The following is a 12,417-nucleotide window of genomic DNA, read 5'->3' as shown; positions in this document are numbered from 1 at the left end:
TGATTCTTTATCTTGTTTGTATACATTGTCAAACAATGATACATTGACCTCACACATTTTTTTATACAACCACATTACAACTCCCAATACTATTATTTTAATATTTTTCATATCTTTTAGTTACAAATTTATCCTTTATTATATATATTTCATTCTAAATCCATCACATCAAAAGTTGTATACAACTCCAAAGGTTGTCAAAACATCATTTGTCATCTTGTTTTGTAGGAGTATGTAAAGCATACTCCAAGAAAGAGATTAAAAAGTCACCAACTATTCGCAATCAAAACTGTTGAAAGAAATTATATTTCTTCATATTTTATGGACCATACTACAAGAAAAAGAAAAAGAACAAAAAGTGATTAATAATCATAAATAATAGTCTTTGTCACTTTAGTCGTTGTTTCGTAGAGTCTATTGGAACCCCAGTTAGTTGGGTGTTATGAAATTTGGTCTTGATTTTTTTTTGTATAAGATTTGGGATATCCCTGAAGTGCCTCATTTTATTTTATTTATTTATTGTTGATAAAAAAATAATGGTCACATGATGAAAGCTCAAAACGCACCATGCATGTGGCTGGCTATAAATGTAAGACTCTCACAGTGTTCCATCCATCCAAAATCAAAAGCACCAGTGAGTGATTCAGAAAAACCATTGTGGTAAAAATGAAGAGTGTGTATGTACCATTTTTGAGTTTGGTAGCTGTGTTAGTCCTCACAGTTGCAGCCACAGAGCCACCAAAGGCCCTGACTTGTGAGGAAACAAAATCCTTAGTGACGCCATGCTTAGATTTCCTCACCGATAAAACCAATACCCCTCCAACTCCTTGCTGCCAAGGGTTGAATAAATTGATAGTTTCAACACCCACAAAAGAAGAAAAACTTACTGCATGTAAGTGCCTTAAGGAAGCAGCCTCTCAGATTCCTAACTTTGATGTTAGCAGGGTCAATAACCTTCCTAAAGTTTGTAATATTAATGTGAATTATCCCATCTCCAAGGACTTCGATTGCGATAAGTGAGATTTTTTTTTTTTTTTTTATATCATTATGCATGTTAATTCTACTCCTTCATTTACTTTTCTGACATTATTTTTACTTTCTTTTCTTCCTCTTCCTTTTCAGTATTATAAAAAACTAGCCTTGAGGAGGAGATGAGACGTTAGAAATGGTGGATTATGCTTTGAAGTTGTCATCTTTTTTTTGTCAAAAATAAGATTGTTTGTTTAGCTTGCGTGAGAGAAAGAGTTATGTTAAAATTGATAATTAATGAGTATTTTTTTTATGTTGTTGGTATCTCCATTTATCGTTTTTCAGAGAGTTTACTTTTACATTTAATTAATATAAATCGTTTGTGTTTAAGTAAGATGAATCGTTTGTGTTTTTACATTTCAGCGAGCCTAATCCAAAATAAATTTAATTCAAAAAAGATATCATTTTATGACACCTGATTTAGTGTATTACGTTAAACTTAATTAGAACTCTAATTTTCTTAGAGCAAACTAATTGGTAAAAGTACGAAATCAATTCTCAACTATATTAAAACGAGTAGACGAGTACAGTAACAAGACATATTCAAAATTTTGAGAAAATCAGGCTATATAATTTAACGTAATTTAACGTATTAATTTAATGTATGTATATATATTTAATGTGTGAAAAATGAAAATAAAAATAAAATAATATCACAACCGTTTTATTATATATTTACTAATTGCATGTGTATTTTAAAGACATATAATTTTTAATGTATATTTTTATTACTATTAAACTATCAATAATACTTAAAAACAATATGCTAATTAAAAAACAAACTTAAAACAAACTATATTAATATGAATGTAGAACTCTTGCAAATTTTTGTGCTTTATTTTGCAGCATGAATTATAAGCATTGAGTTGTTGGTTTCTTTTTTATAAAAATTAGTATAAAAAATTATCTAACATAAAAGTATTTTATAAAAAAAATTAGGATATCCTGAGATATCTCCTTTAATTTAGAAAATTAAACGTAAATTTTAATTATTTCAGAATCACATGCAAAATAAAGATATCAGACAAAAGTATGGTGGGTCAGTTGTCGTTTTTCTAAAACAAAATGTTTTCATTTTAATATATATATTATTTTAAAAATACATTTAATTTTGTAGATAATTTTTAATTAATAAATAAATGTTTTAAATTTGAAAATTAAACTTATTATTATTTTTATATGTTAAATTCTTTTAGATTATCATTTTGGTTTTTATATTAAGAATTTTGATTTTTATATTAAGAGTCAAAAAATCAATTTAATTCTGAGAATTTTTAAAAATTTAATATAGTTTTAATTTTTTTTAAACCATTTAATATAGTTCATTTTATTAAATTATTTTCATTAAAACAGATATATCTCAGCCATTATGTCACAATATATCAAGGTATATGTATTAATTATTTAAAAAAAAATCAATGAATTATTTTTTAAAGTCGAGACGACATTAAATTAAACTTTTTTAAAAAATTGAGATTAGATTTTTTTTTTAATTTAAAGAATAAAATTGATTTTTTATTCTTGATATAAAAATAAAAAAAACATATTTAAGTTATTTATTTTATTATAGTTATTTATTAAAATTTAATTTATAAGTATTAATAAATTAAGTTACACATATCACTACATTTGCATTTTCCAGATGATATACCAAAACCGAATATACCTTTTGTTCTATCTAAAAACAAATATACAACTTTCCCATTCTTTTAATCTATTAAGTCCTAAATACCTTTCAATTGAAACAAAAATTAAAATTAACAAAACATCTAATTTATATTAGTCTTTTTTAATAAAATAAAAAAATAGACTGAAAAAAAAATTATAAAAAAATATATATATTAGATTAGATCTTGATTGGATACATTTTGTGATTATACAAATTGTATTTTGGGATTGATTTTGACTTGGTCCGATCCAGGTTAAGCCAAGACAATCCGGACCCAGGTTGAGCAAAGTTGGTCCAAGTCCACGACGAGCCGAGTCGTCCGAGCCTAAGTCGAATTGAGTCGGTATGGGCCAAAGTCGAGCCAAGTCATTTTGGGCCAAAGTCGAGCCGAGTCAACTTTGTGTAAGTCGAGTTGAGTGGCTGATGACTTTTTACAGCAAATACACCACGTTTGTAAGAAGTAATAATTGTCCCTAAGGACGAATATCGATCCCACAAGGAACACTAAATTATCAAGTACAATATTCGCCAAATATAACAACATAACAATAAAAAGAGTTTAGAACTGATTGCGTTGGTACTGATCAATAAAAAAAAACAAACAAAGAATTAGTTGCTTCAATTGGAAAAATAGGGATTAGGTTTCATCTCTCCCACTCTCATTTAGCATGTTAATATTGAGTTCTTTGATTGAAATTGATGCCCGTAGAAAATTCATTTATAGATCTCTCGCATATAAAATCCTTAAGAATGTTTCCTAAATATCAATCCCTCGCATATTTATAAAAACATCTTAGAATCACACTCAGACACGTTAATGACAATTAACATTTCAAGTCTATCCCTAGCACTCAAATATGATAAGTATTGATGTTTAGGTCCAAACCCTAAAAATACCTCTCGGTTAGATTTAAGATTCTCAATTTGTCACGGAAAGTTAAAAGTAAAACAACAATACCAATAATCAATCAAGAATTGAATATTAATATATAAGATATCATCTCAATACATAAGAGTTTGAGCAGATTACTCCCAATCCCAAAGGGTAGAATTAGCTACGCATACTTCTAGCACCTTCCATTCTCCCAATTGAGTTACAATTCACTCTATGGTGTTTTCCTCTCAATCTGGCACACTAGGGTTGAGCCTCTAGCCCTCTATTTATCCTAGTTTTCTAGGGTTAGGTTGCTTCTTGTGTCGCGCTAATGGGCTAAATGATAAAACATAAAAAAAGGTTCAATCTTTCTTTGCATCTTTTTCCATTCCGGGACCTTCCGGCTTTATCTTTTTAACTCAAATTATTCTCCTTTTTTCCAAATCTTCAATCTTCCCTAGAAATTTGCAATCAACACCAAATTTGAGAATAAAATGCTCTTATTCAAATAAAGCTCATAAAAATGTTAAAAGGTATAAATTCATAAATTAGGGATTATTTTATATGTAAATTAGCAATAAATCCTCATAAGTGCCTATATTTTAATATGAAATATTACTGAAATTAGGCACTTATCACTCTCCCCAACTTAGAATCTTACTTGTCCTCATGCAAAAGTAAATGAATATATTTGAATTTAAATATCAAACAGCTTAATTCACTAAACACCAGATCAAATTTATCAAATTAGAAACTTATAATGCTTCCAAATTCAAATATAGAAAAATACAGACACAATCAACTTCCAAGATTAAATCAAAACAAAGAAATGACAATTCATCAAGGAGTATCTTCTCGTATGCCTCACAAACATATTATAAACATGAATCTTGAGGTCTTTTCCAGGGTTGTAATGAGGCTAGGCTTCCAAAAAAATATTGGTTTTTCTTAGATAACAAAATGCACATCTTAAAGAAGAAGAACATACCTACAATTCACTTATAGAGAACATATATGTTATCTAATCACCACTTTCTTTCAATATCCTTTTTCCTCATTTTCTTTATGACTTTTCATGATTTTCATGATGATTTTTTTTTTCTTTTCTATTTCTTTTTCTTCTTCTATTTCTTTTTTTTTTCAATAATAGGAAAATATTATTCCTATTTTCAACTTTTTGAGTTTTCACAATCATGACCAACCATTCTCTTTTCTATATGTATTGCATCTATGTTCTCCTTCCTTAAACATGCTAAAGGGTAGGAAAATATATCATTAAAGGTTAAGGTGCAATATTAACAAGAATTTCTTGGCCCAAAGGGATATAAAAAAAATGGAATTCTAATATAAATGTTGGCTTTTTGGCCCTGGCTCCTAATTAACACAAACAAATGCCTCAATCATCTTCATGCTCTTTTATGATGCAACAAAAAATAAAAATTAAACAACCACAACTGTCAATTCATCAGTAAAATTCTCAAAACTGTTTAAGGTTCACACACACTTGGTTTAATTGGTCTCATTCATTTTTGTCTTGTCATTATCTGTCCTAATCAATCGTCCCGTTAAATTTTCGTGTATCATAATTTTAACTACATTTGAATAGGGATTCAATCATATTTTATTTTCTAACCTGTGCCTAATTCATCTCACTATCTAATATTTAAACACAAATTCTTTTTTCCACAATTCAAAATTAATATTCTAGTTCTTTTTTATTTGAAAAAATAAACTAGAAAATAAACAAATTAAAATTGAAATTTATTCAAGAAAGATAATTCAAAACCTAAAACTAACAACTAACAAAAACAACAAATTTATTCAAAATACAAAATAAGCAATTAAAACAAACTAAACAAATAAGCAAATAAACAGAAAACAAAATAACCGAAAAATAAAATAAGACAAAATTCAAATAACTGAAAAAAAATTAGAATTAGAAAGATAAAACCATATTTTTGTTCAATCCTCTCTTCTCAAGAAGTCATCCAGCTTTTTGTGAAAATCTTTATCTACAATCTTGCTTCATTTGCTGGATTTGCCCCCTAAATAATAGAACCTGTCCCCAGGTCAAAATACATAACATAGGTTGGGTTTCCCTTGAAATTTTCCATGGTTGGCTTATTTGATAGGAGTGATTGGCTAGACAGAATTTTCTAGCCACTTTATTTTTAAAACCATATGTTATCTCTCAACTGGTGATAGGTACAATCATCATCATCTCTAAGTCTTTTCTAACTTCTCCTTGTTTCTCTTTTCTTTATTTTTAACTTCTATTCTTCCGGGTTGTCTTCTCAATTGCTCAATCTATAAAAACTTGTTGTCTTATTATCATAAGACAACTCAAGCAAAGATTAGTATAACAAACAAATAGTTTATTTATTTTTAAATGAAATAAAGAAAAACAGAAAATTTAAAATAACAAAAGAAAGAGAAATAAATAGTAAATGAAAAACAGAAAATAAAATAAAATAAAAGAAACAAAAACTTACTTAAATAAAAACTAAAAACTAAATAAAATAATAAAACTATAATTTTTAACAAAGAGAAAAATAAAATAAATAAAACAAGAATAATATATAAAAAATAAAAAAAATACAAAATAAGAAAATTAAAAAAATTAAATAATTAACTAACTAAGAAAACTAAAACAGAATATATAGATAGAAAAAAAAACTTGCGTAAAATAAAAACTAAGAATGTAATCAAAGAAAATAATAAAACTAAAAATAAAATAAAATAAAATAAATAACTATTAAGAAAAATAAATAAAATAAAATAAAAATAAACAAAAATAAAACAGAAACTAATAGTAATAAATAATAAATAAATAAAAACTACATAAACTCTAAATAAACAACTTAAGATAAACGCAAAAATAAAATATGATAAAACAAAATCCAAATAAAAATAAGAATAAAAACAAAAATGAAATAAAATAATTACAGTAAAAAAAACTACGTAAACAATATAAAAATAAAAAAGTAAAGAATAAAATAAAATATAAAAAAACAAAATCAAAACAAAATAAATAAAGTAAACAAATAAAAAAAAACTTAAAAGAAAAAATATTAACATAAAAATAACAGTTTTAAACAAAAACAAACAAACATATTCACATTAAAAAAAACAAAATCTTTACAAAAAATATTCAAATCTAAAAAAAAAAAAACTAAAAAATTTATTCACATAAAAAAAAATAGTTAGTATATTCACAATATTTAGGAAATTATACTCAACAAATCAAACCTGTTCCCCGACAACGGCGCCAAAACTTGATCACTTTTTACGGCAAGTACGCCGCTTTTGTCAGAAGTAATAATTGTCCCTAAGGACAGATATCGATCCCCTAAGGAACACTAAATTATAAAGTACAATATTCGCTAAATATAACAACATAACAATAAAAAGAGTTTAGAACGGATTGCGTTGGCACTGATCAATAAGAAAACAAACAAAAAATTAGTTGCTTCAATTGGAAAAATAGGGATTAGGTTTCATCTCTCCCACTCTCATTTAGCATGTTAATATTGAGTTCTTTGATTGAAATTGATGCTCGTAAAAAAATCATTTATAGATCTCTCGCATATAAAATCCTTAAGAATGTTTCCTAAATATCAATCCCTCGCATATTTATAAAAACATCTTAGAATCACACTCAGACACGTTAATGGCAATTAACATTTCAAGTCTATCCCTAGCACTCAAATATGATAAGTATTGATGTTTAGGTCCAAACCCTAAAAATACCTCTCGGTTAGATTTAAGATTCTCAATTTGTCACGGAAAGTTAAAAGTAAAACAAAAATACCAATAATCAATCAAGAACGGAATATTAATATATAAGATATCACCTCAATACATAAGAGTTTGAGCAGATTACTCTCAATCCCAAAGGGTAGAATTAGCTACGCATACTTCTAGCACATTCCATTCTCCCAATTGAGTTACAATTCACTCTATGGTGTTTTCCTCTCAATCTGACACACTAGGGTTGAGCCTCTAGCCCTCTATTTTTCCTAGTTTTCTAGGGTTAGGTTGCTTCTTGTGTCGCGCTAATGGGCTAAATGATAAAACATAAAAAAAAGCCTAATCTTTCTTTGCATCTTTTTCCATTCTGGGATCTTCCGACTTCATCTTTTTAGCTCAAATTATTCTCCTTTATTCCAAATCTTCAATCTTCCCAAGAAATCTGCAATTAACATCAAATTTGGGAATAAAATGCTCTTATTCAAATAAACCTCATAAAAATGTAAAAAGGTATAAATTCATAAATTATGGATTATTTTATATGTAAATTAGCAATAAATCCTCATAGTGTCTATATTTTAATATGAAATATTACTGAAATTAGGCCCTTATCAGTGGCCGATATTAAGTCCACCCGAGTCGGTCGGGTCCCATATCAAGCTGAGTTGGCCCATGCCAATGTCTATTCAAGCTAGTTCAAGTCCATGTTGAGTTGAGTCTTTCAGGTCCGATATCGAGTCGAGCAGGCCCAGACCGATATCCAGACGACCGGGCCAGGGCTGATATAGAGCCGAGCGGGTCCAAGCTGTTTTCGAGCCGAGCGGGCCTGAGCCAATGTCAAACCAAGTAGGCTCGGGCCGAAGTCGAGATGAGTGGGCCCGGTCCAATGTTGAGTCGAGCAATCCCGAGTCTATATCGAGCCAAGCCGCCCGGGCCGATGTCGAGTCGAGCAAGCCCGGGTTGATGTTGAGTCGTCCGATCTCGGGTCGATGTCGATTCGTCCAGAACTAGGCTCATGTCGAGCTGAGCAGGGTAAGGTTGATACTGAGCCGGGGGGCCTGTGCCAATATCGAGCCGAGCGAGCCCAAGCCGATATTGAGCTGAGCAGACATGGGCCGATGTCGAGCTGAGCGGACCCGAACCCATGTTGAGCCGAGCGGACGTGGGCCGATGTTGAGTTGAACGGTTCCGGATCGATCTCGAGCCGAACGAGCCCAGGTCGATGTCGAGCGAACGGGCATGGGCCGATGTGGATCCGAGCGGTTGATCTAGTTGCGATTTCTTTAACTTCCAAATTTTAATTTTGGAAATTTTAAATTTCACATTTTAGAATTAAAGAAAAAACACATTTTAGAATTAAAGAAAAAACACATTCTAGAATTAAAGAATTTTTTTTTTTAACTTTTATCTTATGACGTATCTGTCATGAGAATAATATTATGAGAATATTTACCTAATTGATCTAAATAGGAAAAAGAATTAAATTTCTTCCAAATTTATATTTAAAAAAATATTTTTCATTAATTTTAAAAAATTTCTTCTACGGACTAACCCGCAAGAATGTGATCCAACCCTTATGTGGGGCGGGCCCATAAAATCGATTCACATGTTATACTCATGGTGGGCCAGTCTTCATTTTCATCATTTGACTCAATCATAATATATTGATTTTTGTGCAGTGGTTATTGTTTTCTTTGAAAATATGTAAATATTTAAATTTAAGTGACAATTGTTTGAGTACTTTGAATTCAATATCATTGGGATATTGTTAGGTGAATAGATTTTTGTATCTTAAATTATAAAGATTTTAAATTCTATTTTGAATACAATTTTTTGTGAGAATAAATTAATTTCTCATAGTTATCATGGATTGTTTTGTGAGCTTTATGAGAGTACAAGTTGTATTTGAGTAATTTATAATTATGTTGGCATTTTGAGTTATCTAAAAATTGTAACTTTATTGATTTTGGGTGAAATTTTAGAAAGTAATAATTTTCAAAACAAATATAGTAGGAAATCAACATTTCCTCTTGACTCCATTTTTGTTAGAGTGAAAATAGAGTAAAAAATCAACCTTGTCCTCGGTCATATTTTCACTAAAGTGAAAAATAGAACATAAATCACTAGTGCAAATTATGTATTTTACAACGACATATTAGGCAGGTTAAATGAGAACTATAAATAAAATACGGTGATATTTTTGTAAATATTTGGCACATATTACACAGGTTCGGCTATCCAACCGGTGTAATATGTCCTCTTCAAAGAAAAAAAAGTTTTTAACATTTTTTTTCTTTGGGATTACATATAACCCCGATTAGACAGAGGAATCAATGTTATATGTCATTTTCAAATTAAAAAAAAAATAGAAGATTTTAAAAATGACATATAACACTGGTTCCTCTATACAACCAGTGTAATATGTCATTCCCAGAGTTTAATTTTTTTTGAAAAATTTAGCTTTGGAAAACACATGTAACATCGGTTGGAAAGAGGAACCAGTGTTATATGTAATTTCTATATTAAAAAAATGTTTTTAAAGTTTTAAAAATTACATATAACACCAATTGGGCTACACAACCAGTGTTATAAGTCATATCAAAATAAATAAATAAATTTTAAGTAAATAAAAATATATATTACACCGATTATAACTCATAAACGGTATAACATATGTTTTTACCCTATTTTCTTGGCTCGCGCCCTCACTTTCCATTCGCGCTACTCTAAGTTTTCTTGCTCAAAAGTGTTGGAGATGGATGAAGCTCATTTCTACCTTGCATTGGTGTGTTTGATGTAGTCTTTAGCTAGTTTGCTTTGAAGGTTGCAATGTGTCTTAGATGAATTCTGTATTTTAGGTTTGTGTATTTTCAAGGTTGCCTTTTGCTGCATGACCCATCTTAGATGCCAAATCAAGGTAGTAAGATCAAGCTCATGATGTGGTTAAATGGTTTTGAAAAAGCTTTTTAAAGTTTTCTTAAAAGGTTTGATTCAGTACAAAAGTAAATCTGTTTTATTGAGAACCAATCAGTTTATTTATGCTCTATTAAAGGCTTTTCGAAATTCTGTTAGGGCACCAAAGGTAAAGCTCAGTCTGTTATTTCAGTTAAGCTAAGTTGGCAGTTTTGTTAACATTTAACCTGTTGTTTTTAGAATCAATCTGTTGTTCTTATAACTGCTCTGAAACTGTTTTTTGAAAAGTGGTTAGAAACTGTTCTCTATAAAATAAAATGCCCTTCTCACGTGAAGGGATGCTGAACAATCACAGTTTTGACAGAGATAAAACATTTCATGTGTGACAAAGAGAATTGAAAAGGTTTTGCAAAATAGAAATACATGTGAGCTTGTTCTTGAAGAACCTTGTGCTGGATGAAGGTGTTGGTACTGTCTTGGAGCAAATAGAACAACTGGTTTATGTTCTTGCAACACCATTTCAGGTGTAATCTTTCCCTTACTCATTCTTGTAATAGGTATAAGTGTTAGTCACTCTAGATAGGGTTTCTTGGAGTGCAAGGTATGCTGGAATAGTGTTTTTCAGCAGTGTTTGTTGAAGTTCTTGAAGGGTTCAAGACCTGCTGTGTATGCTGTAATTGTTTGTATCTGTTTTAGTGGATTCCACCTTGGAGTAAGGTGAACTGGACGTAGCTCTTGATGAGTGAACCAGTATAAAAACTCTCTTGTCTTTCTCTTCTCATCCCTGCATTTGTTTCTGGTTTTGCTTAATTCTGTCAATAACGAAATCTGTTCATTTGAAATCAAATCTGTTAATTCTGGATTTAATAAAAACTGTTCCTCTTAATCTGGAAAAAAATCTCTAATCATAAACAAAGCTTCTGAATATAAGTTTGTAATTGAATTAAGAACCAACAGGTTTCTTCATAAAAATCATGTAACAGATTCATTGTCTATAAAGCTTTGTGTTGAATAAATTGGTTTGTTCTTTAGGCATAGTGTGTGTTCTTCAATACTGTTAAAAGTGAACCAATCTGATTTAGCTATTTTTCACTATCTGATCTTAATCCCAATCTGGTGCAGTTCTGTTTGTGTTAGACTGTTTTGTAAAAATCAATCTGTTCATTCTAAAATCAATCTGTTCTTTTACCCCTGATATACTAAAAACAGTTTGTGGTTGCAAAAATTTTATATGTTCAATTCACCCCTCCCCTCTTGAACTTAGACATTAATAGACCCAACAAAAAGTTCATTTTTGCTTCTTCCAACGCTGCTGCCACTGTCGTTGCCTCCATCGCTACCCTTGCCGCTTCTCTCTTATTTTTTTCTCTTCGTCATGAGAGCATCCACATCGAACGAGATTCTTCCGTTCACGCTTCTCTGTTATTTTGTTGTCACTCTTATCGTCGTTGTCGTTGCCTTTGTCGCTGCCACATTGCCTCCATTGCCGCCACAACTCCGTTCACGTTACGCTCTAGGTTAGTATTTTATTTTTATATATTTTAATTATTATTTGGTATACAATTATTTATATAGATAATTACTTTATTATATTGTATTGGGAATATAATTATTATGTTTTAAATTGGGTAATTGTTATTTGTTGAACGTCTTGGTATTGAGTCTAGGGGTGATCGACCCTCGACAATGTGTATTGTGTTTTATAGTGTATTATGTTTGAAATATAATGTATGATATTTACTTTTTGAATTGTTGTTTTATTTTTTATATGTTGAACGATTTTGGTATTGGGTTTAGGATTCAGAGTTTAGTATGTGACTTTGGAGCACATATAACACCGGTTGTGAGTCCCATCCAGTGTTATATGTGCCTTTTGGAGCATATATTTTTTAATATTGTATTCAAATTTTGGTACATATTACACTGGTTTTTAAAAAATCTAAAATATTTTACTCAAGTTTTACAATAAATATTTGAAACTTATTAACGAATGTTAAAAAACTTCCATTATTTTGTTGAGCTTTTAGAATAAACGTTTGAAACTTAATGAAGGTGAAAAAAACCTCTGTGTTATTTTGTTGAGGTTTTACAATAAATATTTGAAACTTAACGATGTTAAAAACCTCCATTATTTTGTTGAGGTTTTAGAATAAACTTTTGGAACTTAACGAAGGTTAAAAAA

This window comes from Phaseolus vulgaris, chromosome 8, assembly GCF_051622355.1.
Source record: "Phaseolus vulgaris cultivar YP4 chromosome 8, ASM5162235v1, whole genome shotgun sequence".
Taxonomy (NCBI): Eukaryota; Viridiplantae; Streptophyta; class Magnoliopsida; order Fabales; family Fabaceae; genus Phaseolus; species Phaseolus vulgaris.
The sequence above is the reverse complement of the archived record's forward strand: the minus strand, read 5'-3'. Positions refer to the sequence as shown.